General features: G+C 35.1%; 1 protein-coding gene across 21 annotated transcripts in view; it reads right to left on the reverse strand.

Moving 5' to 3' along the window:
• LOC105676039 (CUGBP Elav-like family member 2) overlaps nt 1–21,721 on the reverse strand; it is a 339,661-nt gene that overhangs the window by 304,997 nt on the left and 12,943 nt on the right. For 5 of the 21 annotated variants that reach the window (XR_010890353.1, XM_067355672.1, XM_067355668.1 and 2 more), the window contains exon 1: nt 130–1,648. The exons of 3 other annotated variants lie outside the window; for them this stretch is intronic. The gene's annotated coding sequence lies outside the window, so the exon portion shown is untranslated. Of the gene's footprint in view, nt 1–129; nt 1,652–21,721 lie in introns of those variants that run through there. 13 more of the 21 variants (XR_010890354.1, XM_067355664.1, XM_067355663.1 and 10 more) reach the window with 7 other exon arrangements.

The raw sequence follows: 21,721 nt of genomic DNA on the forward strand, positions 1-21,721 counted from the left end.
TGTTAACAAATATTCGACAAATGTTTTAATAATTATAATCTTGATAAATATTTAACAAACACAATTGTAATCACGTGTGTTATCACAATTACGTACACATTTGAATAATGGACAAATAATTGTACTCACCAGCGAAATTATTGCTATTTCATCCGCTACAGGTTTTTTGTTCCGCATCAGTTTTGTCGAAAAGTCAATGAATATCGGAAAGTTATACTTAGTAGTTTACCACACGCACTATCGAATGAAAGTCACGAATGCACGTCGCGAGTTTGTCACGCCGCTACACATGAAACGCAAACGCTAGATAAAACGCACTTTGTGTCGCGACACGTTCGCGTAAATAATTGTAACCTTATATGCCGTCGATGGTCCATGCGATACTGTACACATTCCGAGTAAGCGAAACGAACGGCAACTACCTTGGCGGTCATGTGGAGGTCGTCACATGCACAACACAACCATATTTTGTCGATATAAATCCAATCGACTGAATTTTTAAGATACCACATTTAACGAAAATTACATAAATTGCACTTTGAATCTGTTGAGCGAATATACATATCATTTTAATCGGAATCTGTACTCACGAAGTTCACATTGAACAAATACCGGTACGATTGACGATTGACGATTGACGAAGTACCGTAAATACATACCATAAACCGTAAACACTCGCGGTAAACAACACATTCCGGCGATCGCCCGTTACATTAATCGATACTCCTGACACAAATTTACGGTGGCTCAATACTTTTAACAAATAAAATATACAATGATCGCGGAGCGTTTGCGCGTACTACATCTCTAAACAAAACGTCGTATAGTCTATCCTGCAGGCGTACCACACGCGTTTGTACTAGGAAACCGGCCGGAGGGTGGCGCGCGTAGCAATTTATCGATGATCGATATCGATACTACGTGCGCCACCCTTCGGCTATCGTAACAGTCTTTATCACACCGTGTCGACTCGGAATGTTAGACGCAACGCGCTTCAATTAATCACGTATTTCGTCTCTCAAAAGTCCATAACGAGTGTGAATTTTTGTCAAAAATATCGATGACAATAAACAGATAATTATCGAATTGTATTATTTATCGTGAGTGTTCGCGTCAACTATAATCGACGTGGATTAAAACTAGTTATATAACCACAGTGAGTACAGATTTCGATGCTATAAAACGCACGAGAAAATGATCACTGCGTTCGCTGAAAAGGATCAAAGTGCGATTTACTTTTCAATAGAAGTAGCATGTTGAAAATTTAGCTCGTCGGAATTAAATCGGGCAAAATGTTGTTATTATGTGCATTCCGATATACGTGTGTATAATAATTACCGCGTGATCACTAAAATAGTTCATCGGTTGTTTTGCTCACTCGGAATATGCATATGACAAATGGACCATCGAAAGTACAAGGTTATGATCATTTGAGCGAACATGTCACAACATAAAGTGCATTTCATCCCGTGTATCTATGTTTATTGCAGCGTAACAATTTCGCGATGTAATTTGTGCGTAAATTAGGCACGTAAACTTTCGTTCGATGGTGAGTGTGTAACTCAAAGTCAGTTTTCGATATTTATTGAATATTCGATGGATCTGAAGTGGAATAATCTAAAGCAAAAGCACTGGATAGAGCAACTTACAATATCCTATAATAAAAAAAAAAAACAGACGGTCACGTTAACCTGATTTGCATAAGCTGGTGAGTGTATTATTTATTTAACAAATTATAAAAATTTCTAAATATGTATGTAAATGTGGTAACACACAATTATAATTATATATTTATTAAATATTTATTAAAATGTTTGTTAAAATGTTTATTAAAATACTTGTTAAATATTTATTAAAATTTATAAATAATTTCTCGATTCATTGCATAAAGTTATTTATTAATCAAAGAAAAAATATTAAAATAATACAAAATAAAAGTTATAAATTAAATAATAATGATCAACACATAAAATATATGATATAATTCATAACAACTAAATTATTTATTAATATTTCTTCAATTTTCTTTCTTCATACAACTGAAAATGTACTTGGCTTTAGAATTGATAAATAAATTGTTTCATTATACTTGCGTAATTGCATAAAGCAATGGATATTATTTGCTATCTTTTTATTTGTGAATGTTTCCTATATAATTGCTAAAAACCACGTTTTGCATAGTCACAATATTGTTTCCAATTTACATTTGTACAGATAAGCTTCAATATTTTTTTAACTTTCCCTTTTTTTCTTGAATTTTTCCTCCACTGTTTCACATTTATTTGATAACACAACTATATTAAAGTAAAAAAAAGAAAGTAAAAACTAAAAGATGCTGTCCAAACTATTGATTCATCACTAAAAAAAATCATCCTTTTTGTTTTATCTTATTCATTAATATTAAAATTCAAAATATTATGCATGTTATTTTTTCTGAGTTTTATTTGCTTTCTTATTTCAACATCAGTTAAGCAAATGTAACATAGTGTGAAAAAACAGTGTAAAGGAAAAAGTGAGAAAAAAAGAAAAAAAAATTACAAGAAAAAATATAGAAGTTTTACTGTGTCAAAAGGAATGTGTGTAACAGAATTTTAACTACTTTGTTTCCTCTTGTTTAACAATGTAATTTACAAACAATGACAATTTGTGAGAAAATTTAACGACCTTAATAATTTTAATAATCTTCAATTACACACATTTTTAATATCTAGAAAAACTTTGATATTAAGTTATTAGTGTTAATTAATAACGAAATTATACCAACATATATTAAAGCAAAAGTGAATAATAATCTACACATTTTTTTTTGTGTAAAAGTTGATAATAATTTTACAATTCTTCAAACAATTTCTCCCTTGCATAATTTCTACACTCATGCAAATTGTTAATTTTTCAAGTTAATGCATACTGATTTTGCATTAACTTTCGTACATTTTACGCACAAGCGGCGTTGCCATTTTTACACAATTCCACAATACTCTATTTTCAACGAAAGGGTCACGATTGTGGACCTTTGCCCATCGATCGCGCAAACAGAGAGGCATGCACGAATGCTTGTGAAAACTCAGCAAAAGCACAAAGTGAACGGTGGGAATGGGTTAAAAAAAATGTTTATCGCTCGACGAGTTCGATGAGCGCAATTAAACCGCTGTCAAAGACTGAAAATGAGGCGCGGGTAGCACGCGGAACAGCGCGCTATAATGACGATGAGGGGCTATAAGTTAATCAACATTAACTCGAAACTCGATCCCGCCAGAATATCCATGCTGCTCTGGTAAATTTCTGTGTTAAAGTGTGTCACACGACCAATCAATTGCAATGCAGAATTCGATAAATATCTACAACAAGCTACTAATAAACGAGAAAATGGTGCAAAAGATCTAAATTATTCTATCTTTTACGAAATATTCGTTTTATTAATTCTGTGACGTTTCACAATTGTAATTACACTTATTTATATGTTCATAAATCATTAAAAATAATTAAAGCTAAATTTATCATTGCTTAAAATACATAACATTTTTTTTTAAATTTACTCTATCCTGTTGCGTTAATCTTAATAAATTTAATAAAATAGATTTAATAATACAGATTTAAACTTTATAATATACCGTGTTTTTTGGACTGTCAATAATTACAGACAATCATAAAGTTTCGATCAACAAAAATTTCATAAATATTATTTTCAAAACACAGAATCATGTAAGATAAAAAAAGTAGTCAAAAAGCTCACCGAAAATTTTAAAAATTAACAGAAATAACAAAATTTAATTTACAATGTTTAAAGATTATACAAGTAATGTTAGTTTTTTAACATTCCTACTTATAAATGTACCGTATATATTACTTTTATAGTAGACTATCTAAAAATAAACGTATATCTGGAAGTCTAACAGAAATAGAAAATGCGATAATAGGAAATACGCGGACGGTCAATGACGTTAACCTGATTTGCATAAATTGAGCGCTCGTGTCAGAAACTAATTCGTCGTTCCGCTTCACTCAATTGCCGTTCAATTTTATGGTCGGACCGCAAAAAATTTCACATCGTAATGTCATCTTCTTTTTCTAACGTTATCTTAATTTATTGAAGAGAGAGAAATATAAAAAGAACTGTGAAGAAAATTAATTATTCCTCTCGCCTGAAACGCGAATTAAAGTGAATCGGAAGAAAATCAATCGTTGATGCGATTATCCGCAATTTTACTATGCAAATATATTAATAGTGTTAATGACAGAAATCGTTAATTGCTAATATTAAATTTATCTTTTTAGCTTTTTAAAATGTGCACAGCCATTGCTCAATTTGTGAACAAAGTATGTTCATCATTTTTTATTAAAATATTCATAAATTTAAAAATAAAAATCACAAGTTGTATATTAGAGATGTAACTAATATGTCAGAAATAAAAGTTTGATTCTCTTTTGGTAAAATTTGGAAAACTTTCTTTCTTCTGCATTGCAGAAGGTTTCTTGATCGAAACAAAACACTGTGCTTCTAATTATTGCATGCACAAAACGTAAAACAAGTCTGACATTTGGGCTGTAAAAAAATAAGTTCATTCCTTTCTAATCAATTCGATAAAATCAACTTTGTCAATTTTTTTATTCAGCAATCACATGATTGCTATGATTATAATTCAAAAATATATGCAATAATTGCAATGCTTAATAAGTTTAACGTTCCCTTTATCGTGCAAAACTCAATTATGCAGACAAATAACATATATGCAGCGCAATATTCGACAGTCTAATTATTGAAAGACAGACGATAGCAAGGCGCGAGCAAGAGAACTGGCGGTTGAATGATCGCTTCTCAAAAGACGTTCTACGGTTGCGCTGCCATAACGAGGAGAGTTTCGCAGACGACGACGCTGCGTTTTCGTGCTCCGGCCCCTTTAATGGATATATGCATAACGGTGAAACCGCAAATGCTTCAATTATGAAACAATGAAATAGTTAGGGGCGCTGGGGGTTCGCCACCCCTATTTCCTCTTCACCCCCGCGACTTCTACGGCTGCGCCGTGTTGGTGCCAACTGACGCCAACTTCTAGCGCGCTAACTTGGTACCGTTGTTTCGTCGAGTTAACCATCTAACTTTATAGCAATCCACTCCTTCGTTCTCCATCCTCTTCGTGCGCATTCTACTTACGCCATCCCTTTTCCACCCACTCTTCTAATCTTGCGTGTCCGCGTTTACCTCTGGCCGTACGTCGTGACGGTTTGAGGTCGAAAATGCGAATGTTAGTGCAACGCTTCAACGCAACTTTTCTTGAAATGTGCGTAGAAGCAATGGTAAGAACTTTGGTTGTAAAATAAATGAAATAACGTGCGACTAAATGAATATGCGAGCACGCGATTAAATTATTTATCATTGTTTTTATTTAATATTTCTGTTTAAATTTGTTCTAATATTTTAACCAGTACTTATAGATGCCAAAGTTTCCAATAACTCAAATCACTCTTGTACGTTTTCTTACATTACTAAATGTTTCAGAATATTGAAAACTGAAGATCGCACTCACGTACGATTTCTACTGCCGTTCGCATATTCGATTTCTTAATACAGTTTGAAAGTGATCACGATATGTGTGTATTTTACAATTGTAGAAAACTTCTGCAAAGTATCGTAGTATAGAGTTAAATTATATTAGAAATAGTGACACAATCACCAGTCTAAATAAAAACTTTTGAATAATTTAACACTAAGAAAAATAATCAATTAATTTTTAATAGTGTCAATCACTTCCTTAAATATTAAACAATCTTGAAATATTTCACTTTTACAATTTCTAGAATTTTTTCACGTACATTTCCATTTTATACAGAGATAAAATATGCGCTTATTTCTCGCACAATGACAGACTATATAGATTATTCTAACATTATCGGATAATATTTACAAATTTTTAAGAAATTTAAATTCTTAATTTCTCCTTTAAAAAATATTGGAAAACGTCATTATTGATCAAACAGCTATTCTTCATAAAGATTAAATAATAACTAAGAATAAAAAAATTATAATTTTATTATAATAAAATTGATTGTCATTTAAATGCCAATATACTGTCAATACAAATGCTCATTCGGCTCATATATTCCGCTTATATATTCCAATAATTTAACGTATTTCAATATTTCAATTGCAAAAAAATCAACTGCAAATTGCCCAAAGAATCTGTTATTAAAATTAAGATCAGGTATTTTGGATCGCCCCATATATTTAATCGCAATATCTCCGGTAATTAATCATCCATCTTTTATGACATCCATATTATAGACGTCATTAATCAACCGCTGCATTCTTTATCGCGCACCCGATCGCGATAATTATCGAACAAGGATCAACGCATCACGCGCTTTTAGCGAACAATCGCCTTGATATTTAAAAATAGTGGGAAAGATGAAAAAAGAAAAACAGAGACAGAATAATAGAAGGCAGTGCTGTATGTATGTGTATCTACATAATGGTGTCAAGTGGTACAGCTTAGGTGATAATCTACAGAGCCGCGCAATCCGCCCATACAGTCGCGATAAGACACCCCTAGGCAAGCTGCATACCGCAAACGCCCCTTTTTAACGATAAACACCCTTCACACGTTGATAGTTTATGCTCGCACATTGCACGTCGTACGACCGGCGCGGCTCATTTATCGCGCGTTATTTATCGGTGTGGCGCTTCACGTTTCTTCGTCGCTTCTGTCTTCTCAGCTCGAAGCATCTAGCTTGGCCGAAGTTACGGTAGTTTACCAAATATATCACTCTTTTCTTTAATAATTTAGCGACAATAATCCGCATTCGCAACGTACATTTATTTTCTTAATTAATAAAAAGTCATAAATGTACAGTTAGATAGCACTCAACGTACAATCAAAAAGAGATGTATCAAATACTGCACTGCCATTTTCAACGTAATAAACAGAGCATAAACGAAGAGAAAAAGTGACGAGTAGTAAAACAGTACGACATATGCGTACACGTTAATTTGCCGGAAGTAACGTGTAAATGTAACGATCGGGAACGAGATAAGCGAGCATCATTGTTGCGTGTGACAGATTGCACGCGATACGTTTTCACGCGGACACGGAGAGGCGTAATCCGTTTCGGTATGCTCGAGCGTAGCGCGCTACGACCCGATCATTTATTTCTATTATCATAAAATCGCCGCGTGATACGTAATTCGTTCTACTCTCAGGCGCGTGATGTATGTTAGTGAGGGGCCGGCTCGCGTAAGCGAACACCGTAGATTCGTCTTTCTTGCGGTATCCGATTTTACGGCTGATCTAAGTGTCGTGCCGAAGACTTCCGTTCTACCCGGCCTCGCTTCGCGTTTCGGTTTACGCTTACCTCGTAGGGGACGGATTTCATGTGTTCTTACTGTTTCTACAAACTCAGAAACGAATAAAACTCTCCAATAAATTGCGAATAAAAAAATTTGCCAATAAACCGCAAATTACATAATATATAATATAATCTAACAGTTGAATTAAATATTGACAAATACAAAAATAAATCGAGTAGTAATGCTAAACACATATTTAAAACAATTTAAAATAGCTGATAAAACTAAAAAAAATAATGATTATTGACCCGTATCAAATATTCTGTTTTGTATCGCATAAAACGTCGAGCTGAAAAGTCAAATAATAAGAATCTAAATATACATTTACTTTTATAATTAATGTAAAATTTCATATAAATTTGAATTACAAACATTCAAATTTCAATCAATTTTTGATATGCGAGCAATTCTGCAATTCTTCAATTCGGAACTAAACTAAAATCACCGAGTTATTAATCTATCTACAATAATTTGACTCCTCTAAACTTACAAATATTGCAATAAATGGCAATAGTCAGTCGTGCAGCAATTGCATTTGAATATTCGAATTTTACGATTTGCTGTTGCTAAAGAATATTCAATACGATTTCAAATATATCAGAATTTCCGATTCGATTTATAGCTTTAATTGAGATAATGATAAATGGAACAGTAGAAGAGTTAATGCAGCGATAAGCGGTCTCTTAGTGAAAATCTTATTGAAAACACATACACACACACACACACACACACACACACACACACACATCTTTTATTCATCGCGAATCAATTAAATATTGATAAGAATTTGAAAATTTGCACTTCTTTTTAATCTATAATTTACATAAAATTTTTTTATTATTAACATTAATTGATGTTTGTCATGTGATAAAATCATGTGATCAAAGCATGCCACAACTTTCTACAGTTTGGTTGCATAAAGTATATGAACAGCATAACTTAAAACAATTGAAAATATTCCTATATCATAAATTCTAATTTATTTGCCATTAACTTTTTCTGAAGCTTAATAAGTTTGACTAATTTACATAATCCAACATAATTTGAATTTTATTTTTACAAAACATCTTGAAACAAAAATTCATTTAGCATTCCTCTAAAAAAAATAAAATTTTTAAAGATAAATAATTAATATTAAAAAATTAAGAATTAGAAATGTATAGAAAAATTAAAAATGTATGGAATAGAAAACAGAGATTCCGTCATGAATAATGAATTTTAGTTGTTTAAAATCAACAATATTTACTTGCTCAAAATTGATATATAAAGTTTATACATTTCAAGAAGGAAATTTATGTTTAATGCCTTTAGATTTTCAAATGACTATATATATGTATAATGATTAATTCATCAAAATATTTATTGGAGGGAATGTACGTTTAGCAAATAGTCATGAGTCTTCCGTAAGTAAAACGCAAACGAGCAATTCCAAAGCGGATTGCACAGGTCGCGCTGAATCGAATTATAAACGTCACGACCTAATTACGCCTTTCGTGCCGCCATGCATATGTAGTAAATGCGACGCCGCAAAAACGAAAACACTACGTGCGAGAACACAACTTCATGTTGAAATTACGTTTCTCGCAACATCGTCGACAAAACGTTACATAAATATGCTTCGCTTAATCTAGCTCGTGGTGAATGGACCAACATGGGTTAGTTTTCGCATGGAGTCTACGTTCTCTCGATTTTTCGACGCAGTAAAAGCCGAATTATATTATTTGTGATAATACCGCTACATTAGTAAATATCTCTAAATAGTACGTTTCTCAGAGTTAATTTTTTTAACATTGTATTTGCAATTTGAATTACTTATTATCTTGTACCAATTTGAAAGTAACGAAGAAAAGACCAAAATAATACGTTACTGAAATAATTATTAAAATATACAATTTATCATTTTTTTATACAAACAAAGGGTAAAAGACAATGCCCTAAAATCTGACAGATTCCACATATCTTGTCTTCGCGGAAAAGCACAATTACATAAAAATAGATTTAAACAAATATCATTTTGGAAAATATAAAAATAATAATAAATTTCCCGTCGAGCATTATTGATTAATTGTAAATGTCTCTTCGGTGTCTTTTGCAAACGGCCAAGTGGGAATACCATCGGATTAACGATTTCGAATCTTAAACGGAAGCTAGAAGATATACGAACCTGTAACCGGCGTGCGCGGTATCGCGAAAATGTAAATTGAAACGACGAACTGCGTGCCGACAGCCTCTGGTCATAATTCTCTTCGGACATCTTCATCCGCGCACCGAGTGTATTCACGGCGGGTAATTATGTCAGTCGACTGCGTTAGCGCTCGTGGACTCACGATCGATACTCCGCCGGTTATGATTTACTGCTTTAAAGGCGTACTCGCGACTCGTAACTGCAGATTATATAAGCCGCAGACAAACATTGGTCTAATTAACACTATTATCTGCGCTTATTTTCCGCGTCTCGTAACAAAATGGACGAGATGTTCGCTCGTGTTCTCTCGGTGTGAATAGTTCAATGTGGAAACACAGGGAAAAGTGCCAGAAACACAAATTTTGAATTGTCGCTTTGCACAAACTCTACGAGACGTCGCCAATAATCTATCAAAATGCCGCTTGTTCGGAAATATAACATTGAACGAAACATATAAACCTAACTTAACTTTCGACATTTAACATGTGTTCTTACGTAAATCTCCGAGAAGATTTACTTTGAAATTAGTTTGACATTTCTGACAAGGGAACTTATCAAATCATGAATTTTGAGACAACGACAATATAATCCCTTATAGAAATCTAGCACTTTATCATACTATTATCGAGAAAAAATAATAGTAAAATTTTTTCATGAATTTGAAAATAATTTTAACTTTTTTATTCAAAATATAAGAATGTAGTTCTGCAAAATATTTGTGAAAAATATATGTACTTCGGAAAATCTTATTTTGGAAACGAGATCTTCAATTATACAGAACTAAGACTTTTACTTTATTATGTATACGGTGATAAATTTCACTATAGAAATTCTCGTCGCGGGAATATTCTTTACGTTCAACTGTTATTTTAGCGCAAACTGAACGCGAAAGCGAGAGAATTTTCACGTCTTTTCCTTTCGACCTTGCTGTTGAACAGAGTGACGGGTTAGACCCTTTGTCGCCAGCGAAGAAAAGACACGAGTGCTCTCCGGTTTTACTGGCGACCCTTCGAATCTCCGTGAGTATTCGCGTTTTCCGCAATGTGCGAATCCCTTCACGGACTTATAGTCGAAATGGCGCCCTGAATCGAAAACAAGCAAATTCAATGGCGACGACGATAACGGCGGCGTCTGGCTACACGCGCAAATAAACTCTCTCGTCGCAACGTTTGCACATGGCAGTTGCGTAATGATATGAAGTTGGTTTCTTTTACAAGACTTTACTACCTCACGTATAACTCCATCCATGCCGCTTCTTTTCAATGCATAAGAAAACAATCAGTCGCGCAACTTACTTTTGCTATTTATAGCATAGAAAATTCTTTTGTTCTTATGTATCTTAAGTTTAATTTTAAATACTTCTTGCATTACATCAAGATATAAGCAACGTTAAATCTCTACATGGTACCTAATGTAGATAACATTTACTTTAATGCAATACAATTACGTGAAAAGATTAATTAAATTTCATTGCTACAAATAATTCTTACCATTTCTATATCAACTCTCATCAACGTAGAATTTTATTTCTAATTCTTACAAAATTGTTTGAAACAATATAAAAGAATTCTTTTCTCTATCAATGGATGGTAAATTTTAATTATAGCGATAATAAGTAATGACTGCAGAGCTTTCTCGCATACTTCCGCAACGATGGCTTGGTATATTTATGGCTTGCAGGCATTGCAGAGCATTGAAATATTCCGCACGTGTAATTTTTCAACGACACAAAAATTTCTCGACAATGTCGCTGCACTGAATGTTTTCCATTTTGGATGCGACGTAATGACGACGCTTGGTACACCATTGCGAGAGGAAACGGGAAATCGTGCTGTCGCACGAACAATGACGGTGTAATTCCACGCGTATCAGTGGAGATCCTCACACACACGCAATTCCACCGGAGGGCATATAAAAATTTCGCGTCCGCCGTGAAAGAATCGCGAATACGTTGATGTGGTACAAACCCAAGTGAGTTTTCCTCGGCCGGACATTTGGGTGGCCGTAATAAATTCTAGGCTTTGACGCTCGCGGGAAGAGCCTGGTAACGCGTCCGGGCTCTGCCGGCGAAGCTCGCAGTAGCCGAGGTTTTTCGAGTCGCGGCTAGTAAAACTCCGCGGGAATGGATCTCGAAATGGGCACGGGGAATAAAACTAGGAGATGCAGGAAGGAAACGAAATGGGCCACCGAAATCGCGAGAGCTACGGCTCAGCTTCTACTCGCAGGTACCGAGAGGAGTGGTTGGTGCATGAGGATGCACTTGCATCCTGCAGTTTCATACGAAGGCGAGAAAATTCATTGCAAGAGTACTATTTCAAAAAAATTTCAAATAATAAAATATTGTAACAACTACAAGCACCGAAATATAAAAAGGAAGATGACGGTGATGCAAATAGATTGGGAAATGGACAGTTAATTTGATCAGAATGTAGAAAGATCGCTACCTTTTATACTAAAATATGGAAAGTATGAAAAGAGTATGAGAATATGTATGTGCACATATAATGCTTTCTACTTCCTCTTCTTTAATAAACTTGATTGCATCATATCATACATTTTTTAGTCTCTCTCGTGTACTTCAGAGGAATATCCACGAAAATTTCTGCCGGCGCTTATGTTCGTACGCTCAGAGACGTACTTGTAGTAGTACTTGTAGTAATACTTGTCGAGAGGATGTCCCGGTTCATGCCGATATCGCGCACAAAAATATGTAGCTGAAATCTCGCTGGAAAATTCGGACTTTATTGTTGCTTTGAGAACCACGAACGAGAGTCGATTTCGACATGCTCGAATAAATTGCACGCGAAATTCGCTTCTGGGAGTAGCAGTTTACCGAGCAAGCGAGCTTAATTTCTCGTCGATCTGAAACATTTCTCGCGCGAATTGCTCGGTTTGGAAATCTTCCGTACGATTTATGATGTCTTCGGACACAACACGCATTGCCGACACTGCGCTTGTTAGATATTTCGATGACGGAAAAAACGAATAAAAGCAACCGCTCCCAAATTTCCGAAAATTGTTCATCAAAATTCGTACGCTGATATCACACGTGAAAAAATCTATTACCATTGAAATTGCGAGCTTCATTATAACTGCGAGAACGACGAGTCAAGTAAAAATACATTTGCGAAGGATGAAACTAAAAATTGCTTTTTCACGTAGTTCACATCGCAACGTCCGTATTGGTACGAATGATATTAATTTCTTTACTAATGCTAGGTTAAACCGAGGAACGTCCAGATTTGTGTTAAGTCGCTTGACCTAAATTTTTCGACTGCTCGAGCTCTTTGAGCGGATCAAACAGTTAGAAACCACAAGTCGACAAACTGTAAGCGGGAGAGACTTGTCGGCTTAGTTTGCTCATCCACAGTCGGAGTAACCATATGTGGACTGCGTTCCACAAAATGTGATGTCTAATATAGTCGACGTCAACCCAAACCAGTATAACAATGAAATGAAAACTTTCATAAGTTATTTTGAAAAGCTATGGTTCTAAAATAATCCTCCATAATTTAAATTATGAACTGCTAATTAATTTAATTCATGCGAAATAGTATTTTTGCAAATATGAGAAATGGGAAACGCGCGCGCGCGCGGATATTATTCATAAAATCATAAAAGATACGTTAATTATATATCGGTATCACGGTATCGTAATTAAATCTTTCTAATTCTGATTAAATTTACTTAAAAATACTACAACAGCATATCAATTTATAGCAATTTTAATTGTTTTTTGTGACAGATAAATTTAATATAGTTTGAAAAAAAAATTTGTCATAAAATTATCTATCTTTATTCTATTATAAATCCTGTTCATTGACAATGGAAATAACTCGCATGACGAGAGATTTCACTATGGAATTTTAGAGAAATAAAGCAAACTGTCTCCGCGGTTGGTCCAACAAGCTACTTGGCAAGAGAGACCGAGCCGATATTACATACAAACCCCACACCAGCGGCATTTAGACATTTGCAATTCATATCGCGTCTCATGCATGCGCGATGGAGTGACTGCTGCGACCGCTCTATGTCATCGGTCGTGTCCCGCGTAACTGGTCACGGTATGTACGTGTAAAGCGATCCTCCCCTAAAGAAATGTACCAGCTTACCAGACTCACCTTCGGCCTATCTCATAGAAGTGCACTCATTGCTTCCGGAACACTAAATCCGACCTATTTCCGTTGACAACCGAGAAACTACATGGCTGTGTGTAGGCACTACTAGGCACGGCACTACACTAAACATTTTGATGATTTATCGAATAATACAGTAAATTTCATATTTCTTTATGTCAAATTAAAAAAATATTTAAACACATTGTTTGAAATTATATTCACGTAAAAATGCATTTAAAAATTGCAAAGTTACCGTGTAATTTCAAGACTTAAGAAATTAGACGTTTTTAAATTTAAAAATGCATGACTCATGAAAGGAAAAAAAAAAAACGAAATTATACAATTTCCACAATCGGATTTTAAAGTACCTCGAAATTAACATATTTTAAAATTTAATTTTTAATAACAAAATTAGTTCGACAAAGTAACTACATTTTGCAATACGTTATTCTTCGAGAAATCGAGAATCATTCCACGTTTTAATATTGATAATATCGAGTGGCTTTGCGAATATCAATGCAGGTGATATTATTAACGCGATTGTGTGTCCGGAATCATGGTGTTTCAATTTTGTGCTATGTAACCAGCAAAAATCGATGCACTGTTGCATTGGAAAGTCACACCTATCGATGGTTCATCACAAAGCATGCTACTGGCAACCGATACTCCATAAAAGCCTGATCATCCGCTTACGATTATACCGGCGTGAAAAATCATGCGTTAAAAATATATTTTCGCGGAAGCGACACGACAGTAATGTTCGCGAGAAAATTGAGTGAAGCAGCACTTCAGTAAATAAATTGATATCACATTTGCATTGTCTACAAAGAGGAACATTGACGCAAAATCATTTTTAATTGATTTACTAGCTGTGCGAGAGGAAGGTTAATCTTGTAATACATACATGAATTCTCATTTAAGCCCTGAAAAATTGATGGCGCCTCTTCACTAAATATGCATTTGATAAATTATGGAGATAAAATATAATAAATTACGGAAGTGGAAATGCAATTTAAAAATATTATTAATAGAATACAATTTAAATATCATTACCGAAGATAATACAAATCTTATAAAGAATGCTTTGCAATTCTGAATATATAATTAAATAGACGTTATAATTCCGTACACTTTCGTGCGGAGTTTCATAATGTATTTCAGAGTTGGATTTAAGACTTTTATCATTTTAGTGAACAGTCGAGAAATAACAAAAAAAAAAATCGTCGCAGTTATGAAATTTTGTTTGGCAGCAGAATCACGAAGCACAAACAATTTCGTTAACGAGTTTGAGCTATTAGGCCCTATCCGAACTCAATTCTTGGGACAGATGTTTCCACGTGTGCGGAACTGGCGTGTGGTACATAACCAGCATTAGCCTGCGTGTCACGTGCGATCACCTCCGTTCGTGCGTGTACACTTTCTATCCCTACATGCACGAATGGAAATGCGCTTCTCTTCTTTGTGTCGCGCAACACCTTGCGCGGCATGCCGCAACGCTAATACTGTATTCACGGCATGCGGAATATTTCAACATTCTGTATAACTGCAGTTTCATTATATGTAAGAAGTCAAAGGAAACAAGATTTACCTCTATGCCTTTGTGAAAATAATACAAATCAAGATAATACTGTCTCGCGCGATTAAATTAAAATTTTAAAAATAGTCTTCTGCACGAAAAATATGTTGCAATAAAAATTATAATTTTCAATTGTGGGTTACTTAACGAGCGTATATGTTTTATGTTTTCATGTACTTATCAGAATTGATTTCTTTGAAACTCTAGCCACTTGTGTATTCGCATTAATCACAGTCATTAGACATAGTCATTATCGCCTATATAATCGTCATATGCTTCATTTATCTAATAATTCTTCGAATGTTAAGTAAGCAAAAGTAAAAAAGTAGTAAAGAAGTGATTGCTCGTGAAAAAGTGCTCGTAAACATTTCTCGTACGGTGTATCTATACCCTGCAGCTTCAACGAGTGCTTTTTGGAAATGCCTTTCGTACTAAAAGAGTTAAAATAACGTAAAAATCTAAAAAAACTGTTATAAAACATTAAAATGTATAAAAATTGCATTAGTTGTTTATCAAATGTAAGGCAAGCAATTAAATGGTAAACTGAGCGAAGTTAAAATTATTGATGAGCCAGCTTCGCGTTCGATCGAACGGGAAGGACGCGACGTGGAAATGAGAGAAGGGCGCGTGCACAATTCCCTCGCGCAACCCTTACACGCGCATACACACACACACACACACACACACACACACACACACACGCACACGCACGCGCACGCACACACACACACACACACACACACACACACACACAGCTTTGCTCGCGTTAGTGCGCACGCTTCTACAGCTTGTTGCGGATTATGTAGACTCTCGTTGCAACATGTGTTCGTTATATCGCTCCGACGGAGTTACCAACTCTTGACTAAGGCTTCCCTCGTCTCGGCGCCCGCGCGGCGCGCGACGCGGCGCGTTTACGTACACGCGTAACAGCCCTGCGGCCGTGTGCGCACTTGTACACTGTAAATATTTTACGTAGCTGTGCCGTGAATTAAGCGGCTTAAGTAGATTAAGGCCGGGTGAGGCGCGGTGAATATCCGCCACCGCGGTTGCAATCTTAACTCAGCGAGTGTCGAGTTGCTCAAATATCATTACCGTTGTTCGGATCGAAAGGTTATCAAAATGTCCCCGACACTATTTGCGCATCTCTGCGGCGTTTCCCTTTTTCCCAGAATCTATAAAATGTCGTTTAAATTACCTCTTGACAATTCTACTCTTAAGAATAATGGAAAATTTTCAATATTCTTACTTTTCGAGAGTATACAATAATTTGACAGAATAATATTACCTAAACATTTAACGAATTAAATGTGTTTCCTTATTAGACTATTTAGAAGTTACAAAGAGATTACAGAAAATTAATATAATTAGTGTATATAATTTCATGTTTCTCTCTATTTTTCAGCACACAAATCAGAGAGCTAAATCTCCTCGCAATTTTGAAATTGTCTTGCTAGTTTAAAATTTAATTTCCATAATTTATTAGCTCTTTTCGTTACCACAGTTACATCATAATTTTGCACCGCGTCGTTGGACGCGAAATCAAAGTTAAGCGATCGAATTGCAGATAATTTGAATTAAATTGAACAATTCAATGATACGAATATATTCTTGATATCAAATTATATTGAGAAATCGTCCGATGAAATGCCGAAGAGAGAAGCAGCCGGACCGTGTCTCACATATACGCGATCGATCGATTTCTCGTCCCGCTTAATCTCGCAGAATGTCGCCTTCGTCGAATTGTCGATGTCGGGAAGAGAGACGGCATCTCGTAACGAACCAGGCGGCTTTCCGTTTGTTTGCCCTGAAAACGGTAATGGCGAGATCTGTTCCTCCGCGTCCCAGAAACTGAGCGCTCGAAGGATTGACGGTCGCCAAAGTAAACTCGATGCCTGCGAGTTTATCCCGGACTGTGGTAGAATATCCCGAAGGACACGGAGTGCGATGGAAAGGATGCGAGTTTCCGGAGCACGTCGTTGTGCCCGAAAAGTTTCCGTTCTTATCGCCGAGAGTTCCCTTTTCTCTTTTAACTGCGAGTTCGCCTGACCACAATAGTAAATACTTTGCGGAAACTTCTTCCAATACACGCGGAATAAAGCACCATTCTACGAATAGATTTCTTAATCTTTTAATCCCTTCTACTCTATCTGTTTTTGAGTGTAACTCTTTATAGATTTTTAATTACATTTCGCATCGCATATAATGTTCAAGAAAACGTACCAATCATAAGAAAAGTTTTTGCAATTTTATAATTCGTACGCTATTTTCTAATTTGTTAATCTTATGAATATTGAATTGCATAGATTTGTAGTGAATTTTATATGGATTTAATATCTGCAGAATAAGAAGAATTATTATAAAAGGATCTTTTATTCAGCATTGTATTATATATTTAGAACTCCTAATACTTGCTTATTGGCATACTCGTATGTATTTTAGACTTCGACCATTCATAACATACGAGTTTTGATGGATCGAGAGTTTTGCGTGTAGTTATTATAAAATATCTGAAAGCATAAGCCGCGCCGAGAAGCGTTAAATTCCCTTTCGAGCTGGAATCAATCTCGAGGGTGTGCACCGACGAATACGTCGAGTGCTCTCGCGAAAGTTTTCGGCCGTTCCGACCATTTTCCCATTTTCATCCCGGTCGTAACTCCCTAGAGCGCGTCGGTCCACGAGCGCGGTAATACTCGCACGTGTGGATGTGTTCCCGTTAATAGAAATAATACCGCGCGCTGAAAGTAAACAGGTGTACGGTAGCGCCCGGTTAATACGCCCAGTAGACATAATATACGACAGAAGTACGTGGGATAAACGACGACCAACAGGGCGAAGAGAGGTCGGGCGCTCGCTGCCGAGCGTGTATAATTTAATGTTCAGAGGCCCGCGATTATACACAGGACGTTTATCCTCCAGTTTATCTTTTCTCAATAAAAATTTTGTAGTTTAGATGAAAAAATCTAGAGGAACTAAAGATTACGCAAAAAAACAATATAAAAATTTAATTTTGAGTGAAATTTTAACAAAATATTATATTTTAATGTAAATTTTGAATAAATGTAAAAAATGATGGCAATCAATCAGCTTTTTATTAAAAAAAAAATTGCCTTCAGATTCAATCAAGGCATTCATCGAGGAAGCGAATGAAAAGAAGTTTACGTTCTGTTGAACCTGAAATAACCTGTATATACGTATATAGGTTGCTGTTTTATCTCTCAGGCTAAAACTGATAAAACGCGCGTGTCAAGCCACGTAGTCATCGACGCAGTGACTTATTTTTTACGCTAACTGCGTCGTTAAACTTCTTCTACGGGCTTTGCTATCATTCGTAGGTCCTATCAAGAATGTCACAATCCAATATCTCTCGCGTTGCGCTGCTCATAAGCTTAAGATCGTTTAATATATAGGTGTAAAAGTTCATAATATCTAATAATACCTAAATGACGCGACTAAAACTTTTCACAAATCATCGTGTTATCTAAAAATCAATCGAGACAATTTAAATACAGTAATTGTTTTAATAGTTTGTTTGCAACTTTTAAATACTTAAATCCTCTTGAAACGAAAAGAACCATTTGAGTTATGTCGATAATTTGGAAATACATAAACTAATATTATCACAGAAGGGGAATATAGAATGTTTATCTTTTCACTTACAGAATGTTACAGGCTCTCGTCCTAAAGTCCTCTCAATTTTAAAGGTTCGAAATGTTAAGTAAACTTGACGAAAGGACCAAACGTTGAAAATTTGTCAACTTGTCTAATAGTCACCTATAAAAATTAATAAGATGAAATATTAGTTGATTAATTTTAATGTCAAAAAATACATTATAGTTATTGTCATATTTTGTAATTAGGGCGCAAAGATATATTTTATTACAGATAAAAAAATTAAGATTACACAATTGTCTCAATTTTCTTTTCTATTTGTATAGCAAGCGTTATTATAGAAAAATCAATGCAGTTCAAAAAGAAAGAGATTATTAGATATTAGTTCCAATGATTTTTGACATGTTACGCCAAAATAATATTTCAATATTTTACTTGTAAATTTCTTTTCACTATTAGCTGATACTACTAGTCACACTATTTCGCCCAACAGCTCAAACACAATTAGACTTTAAAAAAATTCGCATGCAATTTAAAGGGTGAAAACAATTCAAGGCTCAAAAGACCGTGTTTTCAGGTGAGATCATGACAACGCCTTGATTAGCGTCTCGGAGCGCTTCGTTCGTTTGTCAAAGACCACAAGACTGAATGCAATTAAGCGTCGTATAGAGTCCATCGCGTCGCGTCGGGGCGTGTGCACGCTCGATAGGGCGAGAAGTGAGTTCGTTTCGTGAAACTGCCAATAATAATTAACGTTGGTACGAAGCCTCGTCCGCCCTCGCTTAACCATGAGTACTCGCGCGTCTCTGTGCGCCACGGGAAGTGCCTACGGGGAGGAAGCATACCGTATAACGAACTTTCGCGGACGGACTTTGGCTTCGCTGACCTGCCAATAATTATCGACCCGCGCTCTATACGCGTATATCCGCGAGAGATACGTGGTGGTGCATCGGGTTTACAGGGCGACCACATCTCCAAGGCGTCACCCTTTAGTCGAGACGGAATACTAATCGTCGGCGTGTCAAAACGTTGATGACGAACCAGAATGATGTACTAGGTATACAGGGCATATCCCGTAACGAGGACGATATCTTATCCCGCAAGCGGCGTTGGACTTTTTCAAACTTTTCTGAGACTTAATCAGTGAACTAGTTAACGCAAAAAATTAACTGCCTCAGGCTGATCACGTATTCGGCACGTCTTCTCTGGAAGTCTAACTTATTCAATTGCAATATCAAAAATTAATTATTAATTCAGTAATTAATAGATAGTTTATTCGTAACAGTGTGTTCCCCTTGATTTTGTATTTATGTGTCGTTTGTAACATATAAATAAACTATTCGCAATTTAGCTATCGTGAATTAATCATAATTAATTTACGGATATAGTCTAAAATTCTTGACACAATATTACCATATCATTGCATTTGAAAAAATACATTATTACCGAAACGTTAATTCGAAACGTATGATAAAATCAATACTTAAGTTCTCTCCAGCGACAATTTATCAGCTGAAATATTTATACCAACAAGGTATTTATAATATTCGAAATAAAATAGATTTTTACATTAAGCGCATTCAAATCGTATTTAGAATAGGACCAATCGTAATGCACGCGAACGCGTTCGTATTTGTCTATATGAAATATATTCAGACAATGTATCCCGCAGAGAGTTATAACGCTGGATTGCGCAGACATCTCTGCACGTACGTACGTGCATACAAAGACACATGGAAATGGGTGAAGAGTATTTTATTACCATACGCCAGATAATGCTGAATATGCTCCGCTTTCCCTGCGCGCATGGCGGTATGCGCTGTTACGTGAATATCTACCGAATGCCCACTAAGCGACCAACTATATGCTGCTCGATATGGTATCGCAGGGAGATACACTTGTGTTTCTATACAGGATGCCTCAAGAATGTAATCATACTTTTCATCCACAAATACTTTAGCCAATCTAATCAATTTGTTTCTCAACTAAAATATCGACGAAAATATCAATTATAAACAATTCAAAACAAAATCATTTTGTATATTAAAAATAAATTTGCATTTAATATTGCATAACGTATTCTATCAATACAATTTTAATTCACAAGAGTGTTACAAAACTATTTGAAAGTAATTATTGAAAAGTTGGCCATTATTGAAAAATATGTCATGTAATTTTCCCTCTAAATAAAAATGTATTTAAAAATTTGTCAGCAAGCGCACAATGTTTGTAGTGGCCTGTGAAAACTAATATTGTTCAATACATATGAATATGCGTATGCAACTGCGAGTAAATTCGTCTCGTAATAGCAAATGACTATTTCCATTTTAACATTTGATAATTCGTTCGTTGTTTCTAGATTAGCAACTATGCAAAGCGAAAATGTTTTGCATTTAGTTTTGCATATCAAATGAATTCGCAAGAATGTCTGCCTTATCACTTCAAGCCAAGCGTAAGAAAATTATCTTTATGATAATCGTATTTGTATAATAATATGAAGTGGAGAAAGTAGTAGAACAAAATTAAACGAGAGCCTTCATAAAAATGTAACAATACAAAAATGGAAATATGTATTTAGGAGATATATAATGATATTCAAATTTTCGTCCGAATATATAACTGACAGAAAAATTGTCTTACCTCTGCGCTTTAAAAGATAGAACGCGTTCTTTGCGCATACGTTTAACAAATTTATGCAAACATGAATATAACATGAAATAAACTTGTTTATGTTCACAATTTTTTCTCCATTCTTTGAATTTATATATTTATTTATTATTTACCCGACTATGCTGATTCGGATATTCAAGCTTTGCAAGTTGAATGCAATTTACTTCAATTTCTCTATCCACTAATAAAATACATCGGTAATGTTTGTAAAAATATTTAAA

Source organism: Linepithema humile, chromosome 5 (assembly GCF_040581485.1).
Source record: "Linepithema humile isolate Giens D197 chromosome 5, Lhum_UNIL_v1.0, whole genome shotgun sequence".
NCBI classification, from domain to species: domain Eukaryota; kingdom Metazoa; phylum Arthropoda; class Insecta; order Hymenoptera; family Formicidae; genus Linepithema; species Linepithema humile.